Raw genomic sequence first — 26,126 nt, forward strand, 5'->3', positions numbered from 1 at the left:
AGGCTAAATTCCTACCCTTCAAGATCTGCTTTGTGGCTTCTTACCTCACCCACCAAATGTTCTGTCCTGAGATGACATGTGTGTGTGCTGCTAGGCTGACAGATTCCCTGTGGTTAGGGTTAAATTTGAAGCTGAGATCCTTTCTCTGGTGGATGGTGGTAAGAAAAAAGCCTTCTGAATGTGCTCAACATATTCTCCCTTTTGAAATCAGTGGACTAACTGAAAGTGCTCTATTACTCTTTTTTTAAACTTCGTTTTTTTGTGATTTCTGGGTTTCGGATATTAAAATATCATTATTTAATCTTCTGTTAAAACACTATCAATAATAAATTGATTAAATAGAGAATGAACTATTCATATAATGGAATACTATGCAGTCATTAAAAGCAACAGCATACATGTCTAATATTTTGAAACTAAAAAAAGTCATGATCTATTGCTAAATTAAAGAAAAGCAAGTTGTAGAACTATAGATATATATAGTTTGTTTGTTTCAAAAAAAGAAAGGGATGAATGATCTTATACAGAATGCCTGCAAGGTTACACAACGAATTGATAATGGAGGCTTTAAGGGGCTATGGTATTGTGGTGGGGAGGGGAAAAATGCTGAAGAGGAGAGAATGGGTTACATTTCATTTTATAGCCTTTAACAGTATGTGAATATTTTTAAGTAAACATGTTGTACCATAACAATTTTAAAAGTCATACAAAAAAGTTTTAACTACTGAATTTGAGGTTTGTGTTACCTTAGCAATAAAAGACAAAAGGGGCTATGTAGGCAAATTTAAAATACAGTAATATTTATAGAAAACATGAGTCCTAGAGTAATCAAATTTTCAAATATTGCATTAATCCATTCAATACATATTTACTGAATGCCTTCTTTGTGCCAGTCATTGTGCTATTTTTGGGGGATGGATTGGTGACGAAAGCAATGGTTCAGCCCTAAGTGACTTAGAATCTAACAGTAGTTCTCAACTGGGTATGAAAATGTGTCTATTTGTGAGGGGTGATGGTATTTTTGTTGTTAAAATGTCCAAGTCAGGAGTCAGCATTGGCATTAATTGTAGAAGGCTCATGTGTGTTAAATGTTTTGCAAACTGTGGCACAATCAGGCATAGTGAAAAACTGTCCTTCCAAAAGTGCAATAATATCTGCAAAAAGAAATACTGAATCAATACCATTTTTCACATAAATACCCTAATTCCCAGTGAACCTTATTATTTTGTTCAAACAAGTTCAGTTGGCTAAGTTCTGGGTGAAAGTTATTAACTAGGAATTTGTCTAAATAGTATACAGATTTGAAAGCAATAAGGATGTTCATTTCTACGTATTGTATAATATTCACTAATTTGGTTTAGTTTACGTAAACTAATCTGGGTGAAATTGTAACATAGGTGAAAAAGGTTCGTGTTTCCTTTTTTCCTCATACACGGTTAATCTTGTTCATAAGCTTTGGAATCAATTTTAAAGGAAGGAATAATGCTGTCTCCAGAGACATATCTGTCAAACAGTCCACTCCTAAAACATCTGAAAGGCTTGAGCAGGAATAAGATACTAATGGAATTGATCTTGGTCAAAATCCGCTAATGCAAAACTCAAACTCTGGCTGCTGCATGCGGGACTCACCTGATGTTTTTTCATCATAGCTCCTCAAGTTAATGACATTCTTTTGTGTTTGGGCTTATGTGTATCTTGGCATCTGGCTGTTGCCCATAATTACATCTTAGTATTTCTTTGACTTATTCCTCACCTAAAAATAAGGTAATCATCTCATTGCCTAAAAGCTCCCGAGAAACAGGTTTTTGAGTTTAGGCAAACTGTGTCAAGAACTCTTAAATCCCCTCTTCCCAATTACTTTAGTCAAATCTTCCCAATTGCAATCAGTCAAATCTTTTTGGGAAGTCAAAATCTTCCCAACTGCAATCAGTCAAATCAAGAGGAGGAGATCTGAATAAACAGAGATGCTTGAAAATCAACTTGTATTCACCACTATGAATGAGAAATAATATTTATTAAACTATTTCTCTTCAAAATATCTTTTGCTTTTGTTTTTTTCCTTTCTAATTTACTATGCTAGTTCTAAGCATTGATATGAACTCTTGAAACAGGCCTTGTTTCCTGTTTATTTTGAAAAATTTCAAATTATAGAAAACTTAAAGAACATTATAATAAAAACTCAAAGATTCAACAGTTCTTAACATTTTGGTACATTTGTTCTCCCTCTCCTCCTCCTTCTCGCTCTCTCCACTTACCTACCTATCTGCCTATCAGAAGGCACACGCACACACACACACACACACTTTTTCTGAACCATTTGAAATATGTTGCAGACGTCATTCCACTTTCAACCTAACATATCAGCAAGGCATCTTCTCAGTGTAAAGATATTTTCTGTATAACCACAATGCCATTATTACTCCAGAGAAAACCAACAAAACTAATATTTCTATACAATTTTATATATTGTACCTATTCAAATTTCCTCAGTTATTCTCCAAATGTCTTTTACAGATATTTTTCTTAAATCTAGGATTTGATCAAGTTTTAAGCATTGCATTTGGTTGTTATTAGGTCTTTAGTCATTATTAGTCTAGGACATTACCTACATTTTTCTTTAAATAAAATTTACTCTTTTTTTAAAAAAAAAATTTCAGTCAGATGCTTATAGAGTGTTCTGCATTTTGAATTTGTCTGATTATTTCTTCCCAACAAGAATCAGGTGAAACATTTTTAGCAAAATCCAGTGTGTAGTGCTGTGTATTTCTTACTATGTCATAGCAGGAGGCTCAAAATATATGGACCACCAGATCTCTTCATTTAAAAGGCACCTTTCTATTTTGCGAATAACACCCTATAAGGCGGTTTATTTGAGACCATGTAAATATCCTTTTTCCAGTAAACTTTAACCCCTAATTTTTTTAGCATCTATGGATTATGCTTTCTTGAAATAGTTATTTTGTTGCAGGTTAAAAAATGGTTATTTTATAAATTCTTTATTTCTTCTAGAATTATTAGCTGGTATTCTGTGCAGGAGAGCTTCTCCTTTATATATATATATTTTTTTCTCTATCATTCTGGATTTATTTTTGATATATCATGACTTATAATTTTTTACATATCATATTATAATGTTTTTGAGATATAATATTGTTTCTTTTGATATATCATATTTTTTGTTTTTTGATATAGCATGATATTATATCTCATTACCATCCGCTAGACTTCTAATTGATGTTAGCTTTTCCTCTAACCTCTGTCTCTCTCCCATCCTCCCTCTCCCTTTTATCTACTCTCAGTACCTTGATAGTCATCTTTATATAACAACCATTCTACTTTTCTTTAAATACTGCCTTTCACATTTTATACATGCCACAGATGCATATATTCATCTGTGTTCCTAACTGATTGTAAATTATGTGCAAATTTCTTATCCGTATATTTAAGCCCTTTCACAATGCAGCTTTTACCACAACCCTCTCTAGTCTTTTTAAGACCAGAGACTTCTCTGATATGAGGGAGGATTAGAGTGGATTCTGACTAGTCCTCCCATATCATCGGTGGAAAGAGTGAGGCACAGAGAATGAAGTTATTTTCCAAGGTCACTTAATGTATTTGTAGTAGAGTCCAGATGAGAATGCTAGAGTTCAGTGTCCTACATTACACACCTCCTCTCCTAAGCAAACCCTCTGCTACTGCCAGAAGCTTCATGTCCATCCCTATTCTAATGTTGTTCCCTTGGGCCTCACTTCCTCCTCCTTGTTTTACTTCCTGTTTTCCTGGATTCTTTGAAGTCTTGGCCTTCTCTTTTGTCCAGGTCAGGTTCTATCTTCCCAGACCTCCTGTAATCATGACGGTCTGTGACACTTACTTGGCCATCAGCCCCACAACCTGGCAGCATTACATGAATTTTGGTCCTCCTTTACTCTTTTATTATTATTTTTAAGCTGAGAATTAATGCAAGCTCATTTTAAACAACTGAAACAATACAAAAGAACAGCAAGTAAACTGTGAACATCTTTCTATCTTAACCTTCAGGTAACCACTGATAATAAACTAGACAAATTAACTCTATACACTTTCTCTACACATATTTATATATCCCCAGTTACATTCCCAATGTCTAGGATAGTGCCTGGTTCCTGTCAGTGAGTGAATATACATGAGTGCAAAAACATTCATGTTTACCTCCATATATAGTCATCGTTTTAAAGAACGATCCTATAATAACACATGATGTTCTGTGATTTGCTTTCTCTTTCTATTTACCTTTTTAATGAATAAATATCAATAACCAGACTGTAAGCCCCACAAGGGCAGTCCCAGCCACTGTTTTAGTCTTCTTGTTTTCCCAGGATGTGGCACAAATTGCTGTCCTCATAAATTATTATTGAGGTGACTACAGCTTTATGTGCTTGATGAATCTCTTCCTCAATTCTGAAGAAGCCTTAAGGTTCACAAAGGCTCCTCTTTGTCTAAAGAGGAATTATTAATCAGCTCACCAAGGATTTCATGGCCAATTTCAGTGTCTAATAGTGAAAACAATGTAAACTAGAAAAGAAAGTAAAGCGAGGAGAATAATATAGCAGACAGGCAGGACCCTGGAACGTGGCAACCAACTTTGCCACCTTAAAGGGCAGAGTTCTCTATACTAGAGCTGCCATCTTCAATGTGGACTTTTGTGGGAAATGTTAAGCAGACCACATAAATACAGCCTTAACTGTAAGCATTACTGATTTCAAAAAATGCTTCTAGACATTTGGGGGAACTAGAAGCAGCAACAGAATCATTTCAAAACTTTCCTGAAAAGACAAACTCCATACAATCAGGAGTGAGAAAGAGTGACGTCCTCTGGAATTACCTCTCTCCTTCATCACTTTCCTTTGTTCTCTCAAGCATATATCAAGACTTCATAAAAGCAGTCAAAGCTGTGCTGAATCTTTCACTATCAGTCCCAAGTGGATATTGTAAGCATCAGAAAAATTTTCCATTTACACAGGCAGGGAGGTATTTTCAGTAATTTAAATCTTTTCTAATTACTAACCAATTCCCTCTTTCCAGCCTCCCAGTTTAGCACACAGAAGGCTGCTCCCTGCAGAAAACAACTCTCCAGCAAGGTGTGTTTCCATGGTTAGTTGCCAGAGCTTCAGATGTGAACGGAGCTGCATAGCCACAATCCTTTCAGTGGATAAAAACATCAAGAAATAAATTTCCACTGCATTCGTTCAGTTCCTAGCACAAAGTGAATGCTCAGTAAATAATAGGAAGGAGGGGAAAGGCCAACCAGGAGAACAGAAAAGAAACGGATAGAGGGAATAAAGAGGGAAGAAATCTAGTCAATTGACTTTCAAACTGTTTGTGACCAAGAATTTAACTGTGGAAGGAGATCACTAATAAAGATAATACTAGCTACTGAATCCTGAACAAGAGGGTATTGTGTTAGGCTTGTTATTACTAATCCTCCCAAGAACTTTGCTGATGTCAACTTTAAGATGGTAAAACTGAGGCACAGAAGATTAGATGCTTCGAAAGTAGCAGAGCTAAGATAAGAGATCTGGTCTGTGTGACACACACACTGTGTCCCTTTTCCCCTACTTAATCTTCCCTCTTCTCTTACAATACCTGCTGTCTCCAGCCTTAGGTCTGCAGGTAGCACTCCTGTCTCTGACAGCCACCAACGTTGCTATGTGCTTCCAAATCTACTTCTGCTCCCCACGCATACACATTCCCTTCCCCATAATATTGCATGGCTTCTAACAGCAGCCTCAGCTCCGGCTAGTGCCTGTCATCACAATGGGCCACTTTGCTTTTCCATCTCAGTAAACAGCCCCCTCCAGGCATATTGTAGTCTTGGTCTCTAGGGGCTGTTTCCCTGTTTCTTTAGGGCGAGCTTGGTCAGTGCAGGGACCAGCTTTCCTCAACAGCTTTGCCAGTTTGGGTATTACAGAGAGCACAACAACCCCCCAGAGCATTTTAACGTCAAACCCTTTTAATATTCCTGTGGCCAAGTTCAGTGCCTCCTCACCCAGCTCCTTCCTTGAACTATGCTTCAGCCTATATTTGGGCCAGTTCTGTGAGAGGCTGGCTGCAGGCTCTGATCAGTGGTGGGCTCTGCCACATCTTGTGAGACCAAGAGGCATTAAGTCAGCAAGCACAAGGGCAGCAGTCATCCAGAAGGGGAAGAAGCACTGGAGGCTGCCTGAAACAGGGGACCTGGAACTCTCAAACTCCATTCACTGCACTAACAGTTGCCAGCATCAGAATAAAATATATATGACTAGCCCTTGCTGTTCTTGGCACGAGGAGTTCCATGAAACCCAGACATACAATTCTGCATTCTTTAAACTCATCATCCTCTATCTTTTCCCTTTCCAAGTTTGCATTGCATGCAGTTTCCTATTGCATTGTTTTCTCTTTTGTCAAACTCCTACCACCTGGAAAAGTTGCCACGTACACTGCACTGTACACTGTACACCATACACCATACACTGCACACTGCACTGTAAAGGTGTGGTCCCTTCATTCTCATTTTTTTCCCTATTATACCTCCCCCTTTCCCCTCGTTCTCCCCTGCAGAGTCTCACCTCTGTGATCCTCTCCTGATCTGTCTCTCTGCATCTGTGACTAGATTCCCTTCACTTCTCCCTTCCTTACCTTTCCTCTGCGGCTGGGCTGTGTCTATTTCCTCCTCCTGCAGCTGGTCTCACTTGCTTTTTCTTACCACCTCCCTCTGAGTGATCTGCCTCTACTTTCCTGCTGCATCCTCCGTTCTCTCCTCTCGTTCATTTATCCTGCTTTATTGGGAAGACAGCATATGACTGGCTGTTTACCACCTAATTTCTGGAATTGTGTTATCCTTCTGAAGTCCAAACTGACATGCTGTGACAGTCTCATAATTAGGCTTATAAAAATAAATCTTTCTCATTCCACCATCAATACAACTAAAACACTGGGTTAGCTGTCAAATACAGGCAAGCCAGAGGAGCTTGCTCCTGAAAACTAAAAGAGCAAAATTATCTGTGCTAGCATTTTGAAATGCTATCTTAGGCTGTGTTGCTTATACTTAATGCTCTGTGACTCTAAGTCAAGGACAAGCCTCAAGTTAGGGTTTTTCCATGTAGGGCTTCTGGAGAAACTCCTTAGGATTTATAGGTCTCTGGAGCTTCTTCAAAATCCACTTGTTCCTGTCTACTATAGAGACCTGCTACATATCAAAGAACCAACTGAATGTTCAACCCCCTTCTTAACATCATCATTATAAACTGAAAGTTCTAAATTCTATATTTGCTCCTGAACTGACCCTTAGTCCTTGCCTAGAACCAGTCAGTCAACAATAGCTCAACTTTGGGCTTTTGGGTATGTGTGTAGCTCAAGGTTTATATCATCTGCATTGTAACCTCCATTTCTTACCCACTCTTTGCCAATATTTTCTTCCCTCCTAAAAGTATGAAATAAGTACTGAAATGTTTCAATTTTTGTATGGCCCTAAGACACAAAATACGGGTTGAAGAAGCACTAATGGGAAAATTCACATTTGAAGATGTGAAAACCATGAATATTAATTAGAAGACAGATGCATGCATGCCATCCATCTGCAGAGAATGCATTATTGCTAAATATTGCTTCTCTTCAAAGTTATGCATAATGAGAAAGTCAGGTAAACCAGGAAAAAGTATGGATTTTTGGATAAATAGGAGACTAAGCAAATAACTATGCATAAAAAGCATAAATCACTCACCAACAAAATGTATAATCTACAATGTGTTTTCCAGGATAATGTGTGGGAAGGTATCTGTTGTATGAATACAAATTCACCCTTCTTTTCTCTTTTTTTCAGGCTTGTGAGTGTTTGACAATGTAAATTATTTTTCCCGAGCACAAGTCCACTTGAGGATTAGTGAATGGGTGTGATTTTCAACCAAAAAAACTTGTATTTAGCCGCCTTCTTTCTCACACCTAGAAGTTCCTGGCTAATGTTGATATTTATCAAATGCTGTGTGCAATAAAAACAAGTATTTCCCCAAAGAAAGTAAGTTGTTGATATTTATCAAATGCTGTGTGCAATAAAAACATGTATTTCCCCAAAGAAAGTAGATTGTGCTGCAATTATTTATGTGTGTGTATGTATACATGTATATATGCTCTGTATAAAAATATAAATTTTGGTAATTATTGATGAGTAGATAATACCTTCGCACATTTATGTTCCTAAAGGAAGAAAAATCCATGGATAGTTATATTTTCATGAAGGCTCGGTGAATTTGGCTCTGGCTTCTGTCATCATTTACCTTTGGAATTTTGTGCTTTAGTTCTTTTATTAAACAAACAACAAAGAAACAAATATTGTGCAAGAGGAACTCTGATATTCCATTCGGAGTTATGATTCTGTGATTCTATCTTGTGGTTTTAAAATACTACATACTGTAAGATGTTTGATTCTGCAAAGAGCTATGAACCTATTCTGCCTTTTCCCATGCAAAAGTCATTCTTTTGTTTACTCATTTATTCTAGAAATATTTATTTGTGATTTAGTATGTTTATTTATGATTTACAATAGGTTCTGTGCCATGTCCCAAGGATTCAAAGATTATTTAAACACATCCTCTGTTCTTGAGGAGCTCAGTATATATAAGATGACCTCGGCTGGGCACCGTGGCTCACGGCTGTAATCCCAGCACTTTGGGAGGCCAAGACAGGCGGATCACGAGATCAGGAGATCGAGACCATCCTGCCTAACAGGGTGAAACCCCATCTCTACTAAAAATACAAAAAAATTAGCTGGGCGTAGTGGCTGGTGCCTGTAGTCCCAGCTACTCGGGAGGCTGAGGCAGGAGAATGGTGTGAACCCAGGAGGTGGAGCTTGCAGTGAGCCGAGATGGTACCACTGCACTCCAGCCTGGGCGACTGAGTGACACTCCGTCTCTCCAAAAAAAAAAAAAAAAAAAAAAAAGATGACCTCCTACTTTATAGAATTTTTTCTCAAAGGTCTAACTGTAGAAAATCAAGCTTTCTATGCAAAGAACTCAATATGTACCCATAATTTCAAGTCCTGATGCTAATTGGTATTATATTTTGGAGAAGTGGTTTATCTTTTATATTAAATCTCTGAGGTAGTGCAATAGAAGGGAAAGAGTGTGGGTTTTGTCCAGCAGACTCAGGTTTGGAATTTTGACTCTGCACATCTATGAAGTGATGATAGGAATATCTACTTCAAAATGGTTGCAGAGTTATACTGAGAACTGAATAAGGTGATGCAGATGAAAACCCACTCAATGAATGGTAGCTTTTGCTTTTACTATGGGAAATTGAACAATACTTCTGCTTTGTTTAAGCACCCTTTTCAAATCAGTAAACCAATAAATTCAATTTTTCTGTACTAAATCCTTTGAAGACTCTTTTCTTAGCATAATCTATGGCTGTAACCTCTATGCAAAAGTCTGGATTAGGTGGAACCACACAAAATTGACAATATTCAACTTGACCTACAAAAATGGCAATTTCATATGGTTCAGCCTAATACCATTATTAATACCACTAAAAGAAAATTTTAATTTCTACTTTTTAACATAAATAGCATGTACAATTTCAATATTTTTCTAGAAGAGCATTTCCTCACTAAAAAGTATGTTTAGTGTGTAAAATTCATGACATTTGCTGTTTTGATTAAGAAAAATAATGTTAAAGTAAATCTTCCTGGTTCTTTTTTCCAAAATAGTTTTAGGAAGTTTACATTTGAGTTAAATGCTGTGAAAATTTTAGCCTTAGCAAATGTGAAAAGGGACATTAAAGCCTTATGTATTGTTGGCTATCAGGGAAAAGAGTAAATCTTTGACTATTCTAAAAGAACAACATTAAAGTTGTCAGCTAATGAGCTGAAAGTTGTTCTGTGATATATTACCGAGCAAAAGATCAGAGGAAACTAGTATAACAGAGAGAAGGAGAAAGGGAGCCCCATTGTTTCCACTGCTGTATATGTGGCAGAGACTGAGGACTGGGAGTGTGTAGAAGTGTGAGAGAAAAATGTGGGAGAAGTGTTTAACGTGTTCCAAGGAAACTAAAATGAAGACAAGAATATGTATACTGGGGTTCAGGTTTTCAAAACAAGCTAGCTTCTACCTAGAACTTGTCATCAACACCCTTTACTAGTAGCTTTTGAACTTCCATCTGTCTACTGGGCTGGGAACACTCTTCTTGGTAGCCACATGTCATGCTGCCACCCTTGCCTTGGGAAGCTCAATTCAAATCCTACTTCTTCTATGAAATTCTCCCCAGTTACAGGGCATTTTCTAGAAGTGTTATTTCCTCTTTCTTTAACACTAAAGCAACATACTTCTATGTCTTCCAACTCTCCCATCCCAAGTGTTTTATAGATGGTTTGTGGTTGTGTTTAACAGTAATAGATGGGCTAAGAAATATATTTGTCCATCTGATGTGGCCTGAAGACTATCTAGTCCACATTTATTGAACACCCACAATGTGCCAGGGGCTGTGTCATGTCATGTACTGAAATCAATAAAAATAAGACTTGGGTTTGGCATGAAGAAGATCACAGCCTTATGTAGCCATCTTTGAGATGTATAAATGAATAATCCTATGAAGCACTTACGATGTTTCTGAAATTCTTTCCTCGTAAGGTTTACTGGGAATCCTATAATCCCACCATTTGAGATTCACTGTTTTGGTCTTAAGCTTAGTAGATATACTGTGAAAATCTCGATATAGTTAGTTGAAATAATGCTTTGCCTGTTTCCTAACATTCAACCTCAGTGTGAACTCCTTCATCTGTTTTCTTTCACTGAAGGACAGACAAGAAAGAGCATGAGGACACTAGACCCCTAGGTACCATAGAGTGTGAGGAGGGACCAGAATTGTGGGAAATGTACTTGAGGTCAGCTTTTATCTGGCAGGAGCTGCACAATGCTACCGAGTTGAGGAGATGGGATGATGACCAAAAGGCCAATGCCCATTCCTCTTAGAGTTGAAGCTCATTCTTAGAGCCTTGAGCACTGGGACTGTTGGTGGCACTGTCAAAGAAGGCAGGACCACTTGCTTTGTGTCAGGCACCATGGTGGGTGCTCTATACCCCTTGGCACATTTAACCCCCATAACAATCCTTTGAAGCAGGAGTCATTGGCTCCATTTTATAAATAAGAAGACTTAGTTTGGGGAAGCTAAGTACTTGTCCAAAGTTTGCACATCTAGTTGATAGTAAAGCAGGGTTCAAACCTCTTGCTGGTTCCAAAGCCATACTTTTCATCTTCTTTTTTTTTTTTTTTTTGAGATGGAGTCTCGCTCTGTCACCCAGACTGGAGTGCAGTGGCGCAATCTCGGCTCACTGCAAGCTCCGCCTCCTGGGTTCACGCCGTTCTCCTGCCTCAGCCTCCCGAGTAGCTGGGTCTACAGGCGCCCACCACCACGCCCGGCTAATTTTTTGTATTTTTAGTAGAGACGGGGTTTCACTGTATTAGCCAGGATGGTCTCGATTTCCTGACCTCGTGATCCTCCCGCCTCGGCCTCCCAAAGTGCTGGGATTACAGGAGTGAGCCACCGCACCCGGCCTATTTTTCATCTTCTTAACCTTTGAGAAATAAAGGAATCCAGTTACCCTCAAAAGGCAGGTACTACTTCAAGGGAAATACTTTTGAATGCAAGTCCATTTGAAGACCAGCCTTTTGCCGTATCAGATGAAGACAATTTGAAAGTGAGAACAAATTTCATTTCCAACATTTTCAAGAGCAGAAACAAAGATTCTTTACAGGATCCTCTGAGATTTGATAAAAAAAATTCCATCCTTTGCAGGAATGCTTTCTCCCAAGCCCTCTAAATGCCTGCAGATGGTCAGCTGGCTCCTGCTTAAGTAACTACAATGCAGTGACACAAGGCCTTTTCACTCTACCCACAGTGCTTAGCACAGTGAACAGACACATTAAGTCCTCAGTAACATCAGAAAATGGAGACTGAGTAAGGTTGAGTGACTTGTTCAATATCAGTTAGGCGATATGTGGTAGAAACAGTATTTGAAACTAAACCTGTTACGAACTCTTGCTTTTAGATGATGCCTCTTTTGGTTCTAATAGCATTTTCTAGGGCAACACAAATAAGTCTACCTTCATTTCTGCAGAATGGTCTTGCAAGTGCTTTATCAACAAAAACAACAGCAGCAGCAGCAACAACAACAAAAATAATAGCCAACATTTATCAAATCCTTCCAGGTGTGAAATGTTACACTAAACACCACATGTATTATCAATTTCTCCTCATAAAAGCCCTATACGTAGACACAGTCATCATTTTATTGATAAGAAAACTGAGGCACAGAGAAGTTAAATAAATTGCCGAAATTCACAATTACAAACAACAGAGTCAGGATTCAGACTCACTTTTTTTTTCTTTATGTATACTTTTATTTTCACATTGTAGAGAAAGTAACGACTTCTAAAAAGAGTTTGTAAATGAGTATAATATAAGCCCATCAGAACAAAAAATACTAGAATGTATTTAAAAGAATCAGGATTTCTATAAAACAATAAACATCTAGATCATACATTCTTTTGGACCAAATGGCAAGTGCATATACATACAAGGCAAGTACTGGCACATCAGAGGTATCAAAAACACCTTCTTTGATGCAATCACTTAGGAATTGTAAAAAATAAGTATCATTCAGCATCTGGATGCTAATAATAAAAGCGATAGAAGCTAAATAAACAGGGCCATCACTCTACTCCCTTTCCTGTTTCCAATTTTTAGGAATTCAAGTTTATCCAAAAGGTTTATATATAATCCCAAAACTACTATTTCTCTTCTTCTATAATTTCAGAATGATAGCTTTACACAACTTTAAAGCTTAAGCTTCTTCTGAATTCCCAAAGTGTTTCTGTGCTCCTTTACAAATGGGCTGCCTATTCAAGGGTCAGCTTTACCTGTATAAGGTCTGTAAGACCATTCACTCTCAGATACGAGGAACACTGAGGAATACTTCATTCATTCCATAGAGGCCCTTAATTATGTGGAAACTGAATGCACTCTCCTAGGATTCTCTAAAATACTTTCTGTTCAGTCAGTTACAGATGGGCCAATGGTCCAAGAAGTATAACCTTTCATTTTCATAATTTCATAAGCACTGGCAATCACTTCTTTGTGGACATTTTCCCCTTTGCTCTAGATCTTGATCAATTCCTTTATCTGAGTTCAGATCCTTCAGAGGGACACCAGCAATGTTCACTCCACTCCACACAGGAACACTTGAGTCCCCATGCTCTCCAAAGATCCACCCATGGCAGCTTCCAGAGTGGATTTCAAGCATTTGCAGTCAAGAAATGGAAATGGGCAGTGTCCAGATTACAGCCATTTCCAATAATATGGGTTTTGAAAAATGTACTCAACTTCCAAGCTACATAAATTAAGATATCCATTGGACTGGAAACTATCAGTTTGCAGCAGGACTATATTGAGTAATATTTGACATCATTAATTTAACGATGGCCACATTTAGACTGACTACATTAAAGTGTTTCACCTTTTTCCTGGATTGCACCTGATGTGATAATCACTAGGTTGGAGTTTACAGAGATGAGATAATCTTCGCTGGAAGCACTATTTGGCAGTTTTAGGAAAAGACTTCCATGTTTAAGATCCATTGTCTCACACCCTTCAATTCACCATTATCAACAGCTACAAAGGCAACTTCATACCTCAAGTCTTTTATAACATGGTGATTGCACGGGCCATGTTAACTGATCCAGTTCTTATAATGGAGACCTTACTGTGGTGAATAACCTCCTCTGAAGCAAAATTCTCAATAAATTCATTCTGGATAGTTACCATCACGTAAGCAGAGGTGGGAAGGTTGGTTAAGGGCCAGCTGACCCTGTGATGCACGTTCTCTGTTGGTGACACAGATTTATCCTGGGGCCAAGAAAATTTACTCCCATAGTGCCTACGCTCCAGCTGGACCATAGAACTCCTGCAGCCCACCTTGGGGATACACACACAAGAGGTGGATGGAGCAGAGAATGGAAGAAAGTGGCAGGCAAGCTGCAGGTTGAGCTTGCTGGGGCAAGCCGAAAGAAGCTGTTTGAATGTTCAATGCCTTTCGCTTTACTTCAGCTACTGCAGTTACCAAACAAGGCCATGCTTAGCACCTGCACACGGGCCTCATGGGGGCCTCTGGAAAGTGCTTCTGATGTCTGCTCAGATTAAAGCAGTAAAAAACCTTCTTCTTTTTACTGAATCCTGGAGAATACAAACATGTATTCTCTTCAATATCTGACATGGATAAGAGGCCAAACCAGATCTCTGGAATTATTAATTTCCTGTTTTAGTAGGTATGCCAAGTTGGACCCACTCTGGCTCCTGAGCCTATAACTTAAGCATCACTGTGTCTAATTCCCTCTCTTCCTCTCTCCTTCTTTGGGACATTTCACTTTCCCATTCACCCTCTAATATATCATGTCCAGGAATCTTAATCCTAGTCTGTGGCTTCTTGGTATCTTTATAAAAATGCAGCAACTAGAGTGGAACATATAGCTTAGATAGAGTCTAACCAGTGTGGAGACAGAAGGAGGTCTCCTTCCCACATTCCAGAACTACATTTCTGTAAATAGGCTCCAGCCTATTAGCCTATTGGCAGCATCATCAGATGGCTACCTAAAACCACAAGATCTTCTTTTAAGGCGCTGTTACCATATGTCTCCATTCTAAACTGGTACAATTAATTTTGGAACCTGTATTTTCCCAGACTGTCTGTCTTAGCAGAGAATTTTGTATGCCTGGTAAATTTCAGTAGTTAATAAGTATTTATAGGATTTGCGTCAATATTTTGCTACCTTATGGCTACTTAGTAGCTTAATGTCTCTGAACCTCAGTTTTTTTCCATTGGAAAATGGGAAAATAGTATATTCCCTGGTAGTGCTATAGGAGGTTCATATGAGATAATGTATGCAGTGTAAGGTGATGTCATTATCACAGATAATCTAGGTTTTAATTCCACACTAGAAAGGTAATTATAACTACTAAACCCATAATCACAGAAATCACAGCCTACAGGTCCTATAACTATCCCAAACATAAGATTATATGCCCAGATTTCAATCAGAAAACATTTTACAATTCCTTTCCCCCAAAGGATGTTCAACATTTGCCTTCATTGCCCTCTAGTGGTTGCTATACAAAAGATACAACTACATTTTGTTTGTTCCACATTTTGATTTTTGAGATGTCAGACACAATATCTTATAATATTCTTCAAGTTTTGTTACGTTACACACATTCCTGTCAGCTGTAAACCTTTAAAGAATCAGCCTACAGGGACAGTACCTAACATTGTGTCCTGCGCAATATAGGTGTATACTGCCTATGCGTTGTTGGCCATGCGTTTATTTTACTAGATCTTTACTCAGAATCTACTGACTTAAAATAGTAATCTAGCTTCATTCATTCATTATATATTTATAAGATATATTATATGTCAGGAAACAAGACAGGCACTGTCCTGTCTTACAATGCAGTGAGGAAAATGGAGTACTAAACATGTCTTTAAAAATTAGCATGGTAAGTGCTGTCATAGGAAGAGTATGGGATATACGAAGCACATTAAGAGGGGTACCTAACTTGGAGGTGTTTCTGTGTGTCTTGGGAAGGTGGAGTGGGAATGGCAAGAGAAGGCATTTAGAGAATATAACAATCTAAGATTTGAAGGATGAATAGAATAGAAGAGTTATTCAGAAGAAGGTGGAGTGGGGAAAGTTTTCAGAAGAGGATACAATGTCAGATATAGTCACATGATGGAGAAAAGACTGACTTTTAGAGATATGGCTGGACAAGTTAGGAGAAGCTATATCAAGGAATTGAGACTTTATTTGGATGGTTAAGTTACAACCAATGGACTCTGAAAAAAGTAGGAATGTATGCCTTCGATTTTAATTTCTGATTTTAAAACTTTTATTATTTAAAGGGAAGTCTTAGGCTGGGTGAGGTGGTTCAGACCTGTGATCCCAGTGCTTTGGGAGGCTGAGGTGGGAGGACTGCTTGAGGCCAAGAGTTGAAGACCAGCCTGGGAAACACGGTGAGAAGACCCTGTATCTTAAAAATATTTTAAAAATTAGCTGGGCATGGTGATGCATGTTCATAGTCCTAGCTATTTGGGAAGTTGAGGTGAGAGGATTGGGTGAGCTCAGCTCAAAGGTTTAGTGAGCTATGATTGTGCTACTGCACAATCTAGCAGCAGCGAGACCCTGTCTCTAATTAAAAAATAAATAAATAAAATAAAGGGAAGTCTTTATTCATAACTAACATATGTTTAGTCATAACTAATCATAAATTAATTTTTCAAAAACCCTTCAGTGCATCCTTTTTATCACACAAAGTTCTCTCAAACACATACATTCCTAGCTTATTGGAGCTGGAAGGGCCTTTAAAGATCCTAAGTCTCCGTCTTTTCACTTTACAGATGAGTGAGAAGATCAGGAGTTTGTTCAGGTTGCCCTGAGTAACTGAATTGTTGCTCCTGGGAGCTGTTTGCTTTTCCTAGCCTAGTCCAGTGCTTAAACTCCTCATCCCGTTTATTCAGAGGCCAAATAGTCTCCTGCATCTGGTGTCTTGTTGGTCTGGGCTGTTGATAATTCTTGAGCACCCCTGCTTTTCAAAACTTCTGCACTGGACTTCATGTTCTTCCTTTGTGGCCTGATGAAAAAATGGTTTATCTTAGACTTGCAGTGAGGATCCGGGAAGGTCTTTCCATTACCAAGGAAAACATGAATCCTCCTCAGAATACCTGGTGAGGTTTTGCCTTTTCTATGGAACTCCCTTGCCTCACTGTACTTTTCTTATAGTATAATTCAGGGTGGACCTGCTCATTTCTTCTCTTAGACTACAAGCATCCCATCCCAAGGACATGACACATGGCTTAGTCATCACTACATTCCGCATAGCAAGGTGACATAAACATGTCACCTATCAAGTTTGTTGTACACAGGGATGAGAGGATACATGAATAAATAGAGGAATGGAGTGGAGTATCTTATTTCCTGACAGGAGGTTTAAATCTATGTTAGTAAGGGTATGAAAGATATGTATATTTTTTCCTTCAGGGAAAGATGATGAGCCACCCCAGGTGAAAAGAGAATCTCTGACAAGTAAGCAGAAATTAAGGTTGCACTCTTTGTCATAAGAAATGACTATGAATATGAAGGTAAAAAGACACTAGAGAAGAAAAGTCAGGAAAACGGGAAAGAGAAATTTGGGTAGCATAAGAGAATGCCCGAAGGACTTTAAAACCAGAGATACTTGATGTTCACTTTTAAGTTTTTACATGTTTATGCAAATCCACTGCCATCTTTTTGAGGCGTAAGTCCTGTCTGCTACACACAAAGGAGATACTAAGGAACACTTGCTTGCCTTTATGTTGGAAACAGAAACAGTGTGATTTTCTCCGATGTTCTCAATTCCAGAGTCTACTGGTCCATATGTGCCTGATGATGATCATGAGCCCCATCAACAAAGGGAGTACCCGCTCAGCATGGAGGCAGACCCTCTGGCAAATGAAAGAAAAATGTAGGCCAGGCGTGGTGGCTCACACCTGTAATCCCAGCACTTTGGGAGGCCGAGGCAGATGGATCACCTGAGGTCAGGAGTTCAAGAACAGCCTGGCCAACATGGTGAAACCCCGTCTCTACCAAAAATACAAAAACTAGCTGGGCATTGTGGTACATGCCTGTAACCCCAGCTACTTGGGAGGCTGAGGCAGGAGAATCGTTTGAACCTGGGAGGCTGAGGTTGCAGTGATCCAAGATCATGCCACTAAACTCCAGCCTGGGAGACAGAGCAAGACTCTATCTCAAAAAAAAAATAAATAAATAAATAAAAAAGAAAAGAAAAATGTAGTCTTCATTCTTCTTAATTCTATCATAAATCTGAGCGTAGAATAATAAAAGCACATGAAAAACTACCCATAGCTTAGTATAGTTTATGTTACACACAAAACCTGAGAGATATGGGCAATAAATATTCCTGGAATATGTTTTACAGCAGCATTGGTCCATCAGGAAAGTTTCCCTCCAGGAAAGATTCTGAACACAGAGAAATAACAAGAAATTACATCATAAGGAAGATTAACTATTGGCCTTTTCCTGACCCCCTCTATTTCTCTCCTTCAAGCAGGAGAATTATAGGTCAGTCCAACGCTGAAGAAGCAGTAACATTTCTCATTTTGAGCTTTCTCAAGAAATCTTGGCTATCAGAGCTCCCAGCTGATTCCTAGTGGTTTCTTATGTTTAAAAATAGGACCCTCACGATAATAATAATAATAAAAAACAACAAAGCCACAAATGTTACTTTCAGGTTTGAATTCAACTTAAATTCATTGAGTTATATTTTTAAAAGCTATCATTATGACAACCAGTTTTAATACTGTGATCAGATACAATCACTAGTATGTGGCAAAAGGCCACATTCCACTAGTGTCTCCAGTTCAGTGTAAAATCTTTTACTGCCATCTTGTGGATTTTTAGGAAATAATCCCGGTCTCTACGTGTTATTTATTGTCTTATGGGAACAATAGGTTCGTAGGCCACAGTTTATGAAAATAACTGGAAAAAAGTATACGAAAAGAGCAGCTAAATAGTCAGGTTTCCATTTAATATTATCACTTTGTATTCTCTACTAGGCATCTCTGAGGCTTGGTTTCTTCATAAAAAGTTGTTATTATAATAATACCATCCCCTGCCTGCCTCAAAGTTGCCATAAGAATAAAAATTTTAAAATTGCTCCATAAATCAAAAGTACTATTCAGAAACAACCAATTATTATCACTGCTATCAGCCACATTATTAGAATGACGATACCTAAGCATTTTGTATGTAACGAGGTAAACTATGGTTCAGGCCGAAAAGTCCAGACCTTGGTACCTGCTTTCAGAGTGATTTGTCTCATCTTTTATGGCTTTCAGGGCAATAGAGTGGATGTTTCAAATGAAAATATTCCCTGGAGATAGTTGTTCCTGGGGCAGAAAATAATGTGGGCCTGACAACTGAAGAAGGGAATATTTTCTTTTTTACTGATTCACTGATGAGCCCTGACATTTCAAAAGCACAGCAAATATGTAGTATAGGAACGGCTTTTTCCAGTGAAAAATGCTACCCCTGGGATCCTATCTACTGATCCATATTTAGTTATTCTCTGGTAAGTTATTCATCCAGGATTTCTCTCTTCCAACCAACTGACACTTAAACTGGAAAACAAGGCAGTAGGTTGGCTCATAGATGTCACAAACTACTTAAAAAAGAATCTTCTGAGAATTTCAGGGAAAAAACTTAGAACAAATTCTCCAAAAGCTTTCCTTTCCCCTTAGCAAAGATTTCTTCAAGTTCTTTGATGCTCTAATTTATTCATCACCTATGAACACCTGTGTGTGCCTAGCACTGGGTTAGATTCTGGGATGCGATGATGATCCAGACATAACGCTTACCCTTACTGACCTCTATACTAGCTGGAAAATTCACATCTCATGACTCATGATATCTGCTGCTTCAAGCTCTGCAGTTGTTCAGAACCTGAGCAGAAGTTAGGAGGCAGAGAAAAGGCCAGTGCTGCCCTTGGGAATTTGGGGTGGTAAAAAGAGAGAAGCAGCTCATGTATGAGCAATTTGCTGTTATAGGACACTCATCGACTCTCCACTTATGTCAGTTGTTGAGAGCGGTCATTGCATGTGGCGGAGTGGATGGTGTCAGAAGTGGTGATGGTGATGATGAAGAAGATAAGATGATACTTGGAATTAAGAAACTTATTATGGATTTTTTTGAGATGGATGGATTTTAAATAATGTCAGCCTGAGAAGAATAAGTCAAAGTAGTTGTTTCTTTTTATCAATCTGCCATGCATTACGACCATGTTCATATCTTACGTCTCCATTAGGCTATCAGCCCCTGGAGGTAAGATCAATGTCTGATTTACCTCTCTATTTCCTATAGACACTAGAAAAATATTTGACAGTCATGCTTTCGTTATTGAACACTTATAAAGTGTCAGGTACTTTTCAAAACTCTTGGAATACAGCAATAAACAAAATAAATCAATAAGAGATATTCAATAAATCAAATAATTAACAAATAAGAGTCACAGCCATACAGCCACACAAAGTGTTTTCCACTTCTTCCACTTAATATACATTTATACGAATTGCTAAATAAATCACCAATTTCCTTCTTTCTACTGAATCATTTCCATCAACATATAAACACTGTTACAAAAAACAAACTCTACCCTCTAGTTCCCATTCTATTGCATTTCTCTCTAGAGCAAACTCAAAGGAGATAACTGTACTCCTTGTCACTAAAAGAGGGAATTTGGATGGAAAGGCAGCAGGAACTTGTGGACAGATATAAAGCAGAGGAGTAACATGATCAAAGTTGATAGAATCTATGGAGTTGGTGTGAAAGATGAAAAAAATACTGACTTTGAAGTTGGGCAGACCTAGAGTCCAGTCCTTTTATTACAGTCTGGTCTTAACCAAATTATTTAACCTCTCAGAGTCTCAGAACTTTGACCTGCAAGATAATAGTAATCAAACTATGTGAAGTTCTTACTAGGTAGGAAGCACACAATATGTCTTTCATCCTTTCTGTCTTCAATTCCTCTCCTTTTATTCTCTCAGGCCTAGGCTCCTCCCACTAGAAGCTTCTCTCTGCAACAATTTCTATTGTTTAAGAAGCACTTATGATCCTTAAGATACTAGACCTAAAACATTCCTCAAATAGAGCTCAGTGAGCCAAATAATCCCTGATGGTCATTTGTCATTTATCTACCCAGTGTTCAGATATGCTTCTTATTTGGGGACAATTCAAGACAGGAAGGAGACACAGCCTTACCCCCATTAGAGAAGCTGGAGGGGGCAGCTATTCCCTTTTCCCACCCCTCGACAGCTACAACAGGGCAAGTCAAGTAGATGTTCCAGTTGGGAATTTAGCATCCCCACACTAACGTGGAAGGTGCATGGGGAAATAGAGATTTTTCACGGCAGTATGGTTTGGCTACAAGTGGCCAGTGGTGACAGCCCAGCACCCTTAGTAGGAGGATTTCCTCCCTGGCCTCTGAGCCTGGTTCCTCAGGCTTCCTGAAGAGCTTGTGGACTATCTGTTATTTCTCCAATTTTTCATATAAGTTACCCAGAGCTGATGTCTGTTGTCTGGAGTCAAGAACTCCAGGAGGTAAATTCACCAGCCAAGCTCCCATCAGGTATATTCCTAGAGTAGTTAGCATTAGAGGTAAGGGAGCTTGTCATGAAAGAAGGAAGCCTATACCTAGAGTCAAACAGGCTTTGAGTTAGAAAACTGTTGAACCCTTCAGTTTCTTCTTGAATAAAACAGCAGCATGATCACTTTCCTACCTATCCTGAAGGGACCCTATGAGGATCAAATGAGATAATCACAGTGAGGTACTTTATACACATATATGGTAATGTATATCTAAGAGTTATTAGAGATTAGCTAATAAAATAGGTTATTCTGAGGCCAAAACAAATTGGACTAAAAATCCGTTCACTTTTTGACTCAAAAGAGATTTCAGGTTTTAAAGGAGGAGTGCATCACTCCTTTAAAACCTGAGATCTCTTTGCACGATTTCCCCTTTATCTGTGATAAGCTATTATACCACAGTTTAAATGTTTACATAGAGAAGACATTGGAACAGGTGTTAATCCATCCGTTGAAATTTGTATAGGAAGTCCTTGCTACCTACATATCTTTTTGGAAGAAGAGAATATGTCATAAACATATTTTAAATGATCATCAAGTATTTAGCATTTAATATGTAATAGAATATTTAACTAACATTTTTCTGATCTATAGGAATTCCTTTTAGTCATTTAGGAAATGATCTGTCTGAATTGGAAATATATTCCATTGGCCAGAAAGCTAAAAGCTTTAATGTATTCTGAATCTTCAGGACAGAAGGGATTAATTGGCCAGAGCTGAGAGGGGCCCTAGGATTCCCAACTGCCTTCGGAGAAGTGGGCAAAGATGAGTCACTCATTCATTCATTCATTCATTAAACATTTGCTCAGTAGCTCGGTCCTAAGTTAATCAACAAGGGTGCAGAGATGAATAAAACACAGTTTCATCCTCAAGGGAAGCTTCAAAGGATCTGAACGTTGCTTCTAAGTACTTCAATCCTACAGCCTTCGTATACAATGGCTTCCTGTGGTGACTCATATGTCTCCTTTTAATTGCTCTTTTTTTAGGCATTTATGCTTCTTTCATTAACCAGACTTTGAGTATGGACTGCCTCAGACATAAGTAAACTGCCAAATTCAATTCTTTTGTGAAGGCCTGCATTGCAGAAAGAGCATAGCTTTGAAATCAGAAGCAACAGTGTTCCAAATACCACCATCATTACTGATTATCTGTGTGATCTTGGACAAATTATTTAATTTCTCTGAGCCTTCAATCCAACAAGGTTGTTGGGACAAGTCAGTGAAATCATAGTGCAGTATCGAGCAAAATGCTTGGTGTAGAGCATATATTCGATAAAGGTTAGGCATTTTATATCTGATTCTCTACTGGTTTTGCTTTCTAGGTGCCCTCTTTGTTGGGAAGTTTCCCCTCCGGAATCCTTCTTACTTTCCCAGGCTGAGCTAAGGATGGTCTCTTCTTTATGCCCATGTGGTCCCTGGAACTTACCATTAGCATTTCCACGTTATATTGGAAATAACCTATTTATTTGTCTGTCTCCCTTCATGAGGCTACATGTTCACTGAGGACACAATGCTTTTTTTCACTTTGCATCCTTAGTGTATAGTAGCTTTTGGTACTTTGTGAATGTCTCAGAGCTCTGCAAACAAGATTTTAAAGTGAAAATATTACTTCTGTCAAATAAAATACCTGCAAGAGGTTTTCTGGAGATTATGACAGAATTTTTAAAAAGTATGTTTCACTTGATAGTAATTTATATCCAAAGACTAAAAAAGTTATTTTGTTAAATAATGTTAAAAAATGCTTTATCAGTGTTTAAAAAATTTGCTGCAGGACTTCTCAGATCTTCCATTGAATTATGAACCTTTTTTATGGAGCATTTCATACATCCACTATTATACAGAGTTTTGGAAGTACCACTGTGAGAAAAGCTGGTGTTTTACTGGTGCATTGAGTTAAGTTCGAAAGCTGCTTACAGTTAAACCCTTTGAGTAGTCATGTTGTGAGTTAGGTGTTACAAGTCTGATGTTAAGTATATGGTTCCCAATGTACCATTTTCACTGCACCTTGCTAAGTTGTGACATATAGTGTGTTTATGACACATTGAATAAGCAGGACTTAAGGAATGTAACTGGAAAGCAGCAATGTTAATTTTGTTTCCCTACACAGTTTACTGAGTGCCCACAAACTTTATTTATTGTTTTTCTTTTTTGTTGTTGTTTTATATATATATATACACACACACACACACATATACACATACATATATATATATGAAGGAGTTTCGCTCTTGTTGCCCGGGCTAGAGTGCAATGGCACGGTCTCGCCCCACCACAACCTCTGCCTCCCGGTTCAAGCGATTCTCCTGCCTCAGCCTCCCGAGTAGCTGGGATTACAGGCATGTGCCACCACATCCAGCTAATTTCGTATTTTTAGTAGAGACAGAGTTTCTCCATGTTGGTCAGGCTGATCTCAAACTGCCGACCTCAGGTGATCTGCCCGTCTCGGCCTCCCAGAGTGCTGAGATTACAGGCGTGAGCCACCATGCCCAGCCTATTTACTGTTTTTCTTTAACATATATTACACAGCCGGATTCTGTGTTAGACAATGGGGATGCTGTTTAAGCGATGCTTGGGGCAATTCATGAGTTCTCTGGTCCCTTTTAGATAATGGAGGATTTTTCTTTGTCTACTCCAAGTTCCTTTTCGGAGGAAATTCAGTGAACTGGCTGGAGGTAGCAGGGAGCTCAGCACAGAGGGGACAGGGCTGCTGCTCCATCCCCAATCAGTGATACGGCTCTTCCTTTTGGTACAACAGTGAAACACACTTGTGTGTGGTTTGTTAGTAAATAACTGCTGTCCTGAGCCCTCCTGAGTGACCCACAACTCCGGCTCCCTAGAAGTCCCCACTGCCCTGCTGTCCGGCATCTGTGGCACTATGGCCATTCATTGTGTGGACTGGTGCCAGGGTTATGCCAAGGTGTAAAAATTTTGAATAGCATCCCTGACTATAGGTAATGAAAAATCCAGGGTGGCTGAGGCATCAGTGAGAGTAGGGGAAGTATTGTGGATGGGGCAGGCTGTCCACGCAGGCAGGGGCCAGACTCTGCAAAACTCTGTGGGCTATGTTAACAATTTTAGGCTTTAAGAACAGCAGGACACCATTGAAAGGCTTTAAAGAGAGCAGGAAAAGGATATGATTAGGTAAGCTTTTTGTCCAGTTTGCTCTTTCCAAAGGCTGGAAGTCTGTATGTGATGGGTGATGTTTATATGCACTGGGCAATCATCAGGAATAAAGAACTGTGCCCATAGTCAGGCCCTGCTGAATACCCACACTCGGGTGGCTGGGCCAGCAGTCAGCCTGGGTACTGGGGCTCTGAAGCCAAGGCTGAGTAAGAGTAACTCCCCTGGATCCTCTTCACAGGCCACATCTGTTTTCATTTGAGGTGGTCTTGTGATCAGGGAAGCAGTGAGTTCTGAGTTGTGCAGGAAGAAAGATCCAGTAAGGTAGGGAGAAGTCTAAATGGGCTCCACAATTAAGAGAGGCAAAAGCCAGAAATGACTGAAGAGTCAGTGGGTCTAGAGGCAGTGGGTTAGAGAGAGACAGAGAGCAAATGCCTGGTTTGGGGAGGCAACTTCCACATGGTTTCTGGACCAGAGCTCTAAATTTAACTGGTCAGATTTAGGGCAATAAGTTTTTACCTCCTCAAAAACAGCATCAACTCCACTTAGTTGGATTTCACTTCAAAGTTTAACAGTATGTCCTGGCTGATACAGTACCTTGAAATTTCTGAAACCTTACTGATACTTGTTCCTGAGGGGAGGGTAGTGGTTTTGCTGGAGTTTGGGTGACTCCAAGTTTTGAAGATGAGAGAAGAGACGCTGAAGGTGTTGCTTAGGTGAAAGGTTTTATAAGATTTCTGATTTAAGCTGTTTCACGTTTGGGGACAAGGTGAAATAATAGCACTGAGTTGTGGAGATGAGACTTGTCCCTAACACTGCATAGGCCTCAGATCCTCTTTAGTATTTCAGAGAGTGCTTGTTTCAGGAACACACAAAGGGAGAGAGAGTTTCTTAGGCAGAAAACATCAATACTGAAAACTAGGAAAGCAAGGTTCCTCCATGGGACCGGGAGCTAGAGCCAGAGAGGAAGGGCATGGCAAGTATGGCATGGTGACTGGAAGGGATGAGGTTTGTAGGCTCATACGAGGACCACTTCAGGAAATCGAAGAAATAATTTGGGACAACTTTACTGTGGATGGCAGTGGGGAAGGGGAAGCAATAACACCAGAAGAGATTTAGAAATGCTATTTGAGGTGACAATATAAAGTGACCTTATCAGTACCCCAAGATGGGGAATAGTGTGTATAGTGCTCATATTACATTTAATTAACTTGAAAATGAGTCCTGGCAAATCAAGTCTTTCCCCTCTGCACGTTTCTAAACATGAAGAGGACCTGAAAATTTTTGAAATACCCATGTGAGCTGTGACTCATTTTTACTCTTTCTGAATCAACAATGCAATTTAAATTCTAATTTGGAAATTCAGTTACCTATTATACCTTCACTTCGACAGCTGCAGCATTTCACTTCTAGCAACACATATTCCCAATCACATATCTTGAAACACAGTTTGTTAAATACTTAAAGTCCATATCAAGAATGAGCTTTGGAGTTAGCAAGTCAGCTGGGGTGATCATTTTTGGATGTCTGAGGAACGAATAAATTAAAATTGTTTGGAGAGACAGGAAATAATCTCTTTCTAGGGGTATTGCTTCTCTGTGCTCTGCTTCACATTTTTTCCTAACAAATCACTGAAACAAATAATAAGAGAAGCATTTCTAGCTTTCCTTCTGCAGAAAGAATGCCTGAGGAGGCAACTGCACTAGTTAATGTGACTGCATACTCAATGCCCTAAATTCTCCTCCATGAATACATCAAG

The 26,126-nt window shown here is 38.9% G+C and overlaps 1 protein-coding gene and 1 pseudogene across 21 annotated transcripts in view; both read right to left on the reverse strand.

Moving 5' to 3' along the window:
* DLG2 (discs large MAGUK scaffold protein 2) overlaps nucleotides 1-26,126 on the reverse strand; it is a 2,194,174-nt gene that overhangs the window by 361,080 nt on the left and 1,806,968 nt on the right. The gene's annotated exons all lie outside the window — the stretch shown is intronic.
* Nucleotides 12,831-14,868, reverse strand: LOC129484101 (L-lactate dehydrogenase A-like 6A; annotated as a pseudogene).

This window comes from Symphalangus syndactylus, chromosome 6, assembly GCF_028878055.3.
Source record: "Symphalangus syndactylus isolate Jambi chromosome 6, NHGRI_mSymSyn1-v2.1_pri, whole genome shotgun sequence".
Classification (NCBI taxonomy): domain Eukaryota; kingdom Metazoa; phylum Chordata; class Mammalia; order Primates; family Hylobatidae; genus Symphalangus; species Symphalangus syndactylus.